The sequence below is a fragment of the Coenobita brevimanus genome, chromosome 13 (genome assembly GCF_032717465.1).
Source record: "Coenobita brevimanus isolate Jiangsu-jjx chromosome 13, ASM3271746v2, whole genome shotgun sequence".
Classification (NCBI taxonomy): Eukaryota; Metazoa; Arthropoda; class Malacostraca; order Decapoda; family Coenobitidae; genus Coenobita; species Coenobita brevimanus.
Window position 1 is genome coordinate 24268367 of NC_136966.1, and position 6000 is coordinate 24274366.

Sequence of the window (6000 nt, forward strand, 5' to 3'; positions counted from 1 at the left end):
GTAGTCTCTCTGAGTATAGTTGCGCTCTCTCGAACTAAAAAAAAATAAAAAAATAAAAATAAATAAAGCTGGTAAGAACAAAACAGGAATTAGACAACATACAAAGACCGCATTCCTCTGTCAACACCTGTAGCTCACATGAAACCAAAACATAAAGGTGCATTTTTCAAATCTGCATCCTATTACATTCCTCATTACATCAGGGGGGTCTCCCCCAGTTAGCGGTAAGGGGGTCAGTGTCAGGTGCGTCACATCCTAGTTAGGTGTAGGGTGGTCAGTGTCAGGAGGGTCGAGCCTGAAATTTCAGATGGGCATAAAATCGTCAATTTTCACCCGATTTACTCCAAAATTGATATGTGACATCTTTGACCAAATATCCTGTTGTGTTTATACGTCAGCACTAAAATGACTGCCGGGGACGGGTTTGCTGTGCCTTGGCACCACTTCTTGTTGTGGATATGTAGGTCATGGGCCAAGGAAGGGATTATTAAATTTGGGGGTGATCTGAGTTGTCTATTTGACGAAGTTGAATGGAGTTATGGCGAAAAAACGATTTTTTAAAATACATTTTTTGGATCCACAGCCTGGGCCTTGGCCCAATTTGGCCCAAAATTTAATTATGATTAGAAGGTCATAGCCCATCATCCCTGTAAGTTTAGTGAAAATCGCACCAGTAGTTCTCGCGTAAAGTTGTTAACAGAAAGACAGACACACAAACAAACAGACAAACCGAATAAAAATAATACCCGTCCCCTAGCCCCTCCGGGGCGGGCCCTGGTTTTCATTGAAATCCACTGATAATTTTTTGAGTTGTCTTGCGGCAAACAGACAGATTAATGTCATATGGTTCAAAAGCCTGGGAATAATACTGTGGCAATTCGGAAACACAAAAGATGTTCAGTAATTCTATCTATCTATCTATCTATATACCTAGGCTGCTTCCCCCAAGGAAAGGGAGGTAGCCGAGACAGGATGACTCACTCTCCATTTACTCATCCATTCAAACACATTCATTCGCATCTTAGCCCCAAAGGGGAGAACGGACAGATCCTCACCGCACCACACCGCACAAGGGTCAACTGGGCAATGCAATCAGTGACATCCGCAGCAGGGCCCGACAGCAGAACTGGTTTACCCCTGCCACATCATAACAGACCCATCCCCTTACCCGCACCTGACCTGACTAGCTGATCAGACCAAATGCGGGAGAATATCCCCTCAGGGCTGCGTCATCACTTATTCATTCACAATTGAGAGAAATTCAGTAATTAGTAATATAAAATATATTCTTGGTCCCGATACTGAAAGCAAGAGGTTGACGTTAGCCAGAGATCTTTATATATGGTCACCATTTAAATATTCTAAAATCTGATAATCCTGTAATGTTTGGGTGTACTGATTATCTAGTTATCTAGAGAATTTCAAAGTTTCAGGCGCACTTTCCTGGTTACAATGGTGGCGGTGAGAAAAGCATGACATTGGGGAGAGTTTGTGACATCTGATCAAGTATTACAGAATCCATAAATTGAACATGAAGAGATTTCTTGAAAATTTATGCTCGTTATATATATATGGAATACCTAAAAAAAACAATTAAACTTTCTGTACATTCTCCCGGCCAGAATATTGTTACGAGAGTGTGAAGCATAGGAGAGATTTTGTTATTTGCTCACTTATTATGCATACCAAGGACTGACTACTACAGGAACATTTCAGATAGCAAGAAAACATACAGTACTTCAAACTCGCTCCTCCGATTAAGATGGTGGTGGTGGGGAAGTTCTGTAGCTGGAGGGGAGTTTCTGTTATTCATCATATGATATTCCAAGCCGGGGCAATGTTTGAGATATTTCATGGAAAGAAGGAAGAACTAACGGGTGAAAGCCCACAAAAATGTGATTCACTTGGATATTCAATGTCAGGACTAACTGTAGTGAGAGTTTGTCATCCCGAGAAATACCTGTAACTTATTATTGATTCCAAAGCCAGAATATCGGCAGAATGATTACTTCCCTCATTATGATGACGTATTACATCAACTGTCTCCTCGTAACGTGCAGATGATTTCATTCAGTTTAGAACCTTTAGTTACGGAAATGTTACTAAAGCCTATGTCTAACACTTTCAGTGCTAAAAGTACGAGTATATTATACACTAACTAAAGTTGCCAGTAGAGAGCAAGATTTACATATAACAGACATTATCAATTTGCCATTAGGGAGAGTTTATGAAAATATTTTCTAAGCAAATGTAGACCCAGACATGTTAACATCTTGAGGTGGTTTCGAATATGCAAAGAATATTATTATATTGTGGACCATTTTCCAACCACATTATTAAAGTAAACAGTTTATGATTGTCGAGATTTAAAACCACCAAGGTCGTTGTACAACATCTTTAACTTCTTCCTGTCAGACATATCAACATATATTTTATGACATCTTCAGTGGCCAAAGCCTAAAAGAAAAAAAAAAACATTAATACAAGTATGCTACATAATTATATAAAAAAGCACAGAAAACAAACAAAAAGGAAAAGCTTCACACATTCGCTATACTTTATATAAAGAGACCGCTGAATCAATTGTTATTTAGAGTGGGCTTAAGAGTTCTGATATAAATGGGCTCAAGTGTTCTTAAGTTCTCCCTACAACAGGTGTCTGTTATTTGAAAATGGGTTTTCCTTAAATTAATATGACACCCCTCAGTGTGGTATCGTGCTGCTGAGTGAGGGGGGCAACACAGCCTACGGCCAATTTTGCTTGAGTGACCCAGGTACTCGTCTGTCCTAGATTCATAAACACGCACAGTTGAAATTATATAAGAACACGCCTATATATAAACCTGTCAAGCTCTGTTAAGTTTGCTCACCTATGAATTTTAAAGTTTCCAAAGCCAACGAAGTAGCTGGGATTTTTAGGATGACATTACGATATCCAGAAAATTTAAACGTCATATATACTCCTACAGTCGGGATTTTGCTGAAAGTTTGACAGCTGGAAAGGTTTTTCATATACAAGTACTGAACAGTTACATCCACATGTAAGAACGTCGCTTGTGGAGAAGACGCAAGAGCTTCATCCCGGTCTGGGGATTCAGGTATGAGGTCAGGTCCAAATGGACGTGTCTTCTGAAGAAATAACTTTTCCATAAGTAAACATATTTTTCCAGCTGAATAATTCGCAGTATAACGAAATCAACACCCACCCTCCCACCCACCCTACACACACACACACACACACACACACACACATATCCATCCATCCAACCATCATCCAATCCTGCGTAGGAGCCCGGGGCCAGGCAAGTTGGTCCTGACATTTAAGATGAGAGTGACCAGCTTCACTCATCCCTGAGTGGCATTAGGTGAGCAATAAACCCCAACCACCCCTTGGATATACAGTAAACCTTCACCGGCTCAATCCGACTGGAGCGCCGTTATTACCCACTAAACCACCAGGCACCAAAATTTGGTTATATGGTTACCACCCAGCGGAGTAAGTGGTTTCCTGGTGTACAGGAAACCATTTGGCTTGTCACTCAGTGTAGAATCACCCAAAGGCAGAAGGATGAGGAAGGAATGAAGGAAAGACAGAAGAGGGAGTGTAAAGTCACCCGTAGGCAGAAGGACGAGGAAAGAATGAAGGAAAGACAGAAGAGGATGGAAGGAAAGAAGGATGGAGGAGAGGAAAGGGCAGACACCCGAGAGCAGCAGCACTACACTGAGTGAGTGGATGGTAAGCGCCCCCACCTACCGCAAAACACACACACACACACACACACACACACACACACACACACACACACACACACAAACACACACACACACAAACACAAACACACACACACACACGCATATATATACTTTATATTATATATATATATATATTTATATTTTTATATATATATATATATTTATGTTTGTGTGTTTGTGTGTGTGTGTGTGTGTGTGTGTGTGTGTGTGAGCCTTTATACTGTCACAAATTGAACCAGCTCCATTCAGTAGTGACGCAGGGAACAGGATTCTGTTTTCCATGGCACTGATATGGTTTGCTACTAATGCGATTGGTGAGGCCTGGCGCTGCATGGATTTCAGTGGGGTGTCAGGGGTGGTTAGTGTGAGTCGTTCTTTGGAGTGCGTTATGCATACACGCATGTATTACACACACACACACACACACACACACATATATATATATATATATATATATATATATATATATATATATATATATATAGAGAGATAGATATATAGATAGATAGATATATAGATAAATATATATAGATATGTATATATATATATATATATATATATATATATATATATATATATTACAGACAGGTCCAACATTTCACAGTTCACAAGCCTCACAACAAATAGACAAGACAAACAGTAGGGAAGGGGTAGACTCATCACCTTTGTGCATAAGACATCCCTTTCACAATCACTACTCAGCAAACACAGCAACACGTACCGACAGACAACACCACAGTTGTAACTTCAGTACAAGTAAAAATACTCAGTGATACATGCAACATTGTCAGCATATACATATTATCATCGACACCATGCCCTGTAGGATGCATTTCATCCCTCACTCCACTCCAGAACATCTAAAGTATAATATGTGCAAGTGATTTAAATGTAAAAGACCCCTGATGGTAAAACACACAGACACTAGACTGTCGTGGGGTTATTACTCCCGAACAATTAGAGCCCCCGAACATTCTAAACAACCACCACACCCCAGTACGACTTCCATGCAGACGCAATGAGACTGTCTCCTACCCTTACATTACCCTATTTCCTCCTCCAGTAGTCATTCAGGCTTCTTGGAAAACAATACATGATCTTTCATCAGACCACCTGCCCATCATCATATCACACACACTATAAAAGAAAATCCTGAGAAAAAGAGGAAGATCATAACCAGCTACAAGAAAGCAAATTGGTCACAATTCCCTGAAGACATGGAGCATACATAAGAATGATTTACCATAGATACTTTCGATAACATTAACAAAACCGTTATCTCCTTTAAAAGATTCATTATAATAGCAAGTAGATCTCATGTCCTTAGTGGCAACACCCAATACTTTAACCCTGTCATAGCCCTTCAAACACACACACACACACACACACACACACACACACACACACACACACACACACACACACACACACACACACATCTTATTAGGGACAGAAACAAAGATACAGACCACCCAAGCAGAACTTGTAACATGCAGGACCTAAATAAATTACAAACGATTTTATTGATACACATAAGCAAGAAAACTGAAAAAAAAAATGTGAATACCCTCTATGACAGAATGAACATCAGGAAATTATAAGAAAAAAAAAAATCACCCATAAATCCTGAATTTCACTCACACCAACTCACCAAGCCGTACTAGACACTGATGGACTGATGGAACCCAACTCAGCAAGAAGGAGCCAACAATGAATCTAATAAACTGCACAGGTATATCATATCACCATCATCATCCGGACCTCCTTTCCCACCCTAGGGCAGGGTGAGGAGCAGCAATGTGCAGACAGCCCAAATTTGCCCAGTCCAATGGGCCACGCTTCCATTCACACATCATTGAAGCCCTCGGAATCCTGGCTCTATAGGATAAGCCAAAAACATTCACCACGTTCTGTAGCTTTACATAAACGTATCCGATTGAATCAATTCGGACGCTCCCTTGTTAAAAAGGGGTGCCAAATCCCTGATCATGCACTTCTCCTCACAACGTTCATCCAGCCAGCTCGATCTCTTGTCAGTTCCCTAGCCACACCGAATTTCAAACCTCTCTTCCTCACACACTCATCCACCATATCTCTCCACCTTCTCCTTGGCCTACCTCGCCTCCTCCCTTCTTCAAATTCGCTCAGATGTATCTTTTCCACCACTCCATTCTCTCCTCATGACCATACCATCTCAGCACACTCTCCTCGATTCTGATGTCCACCGACTTCCTCACTCCACACCTT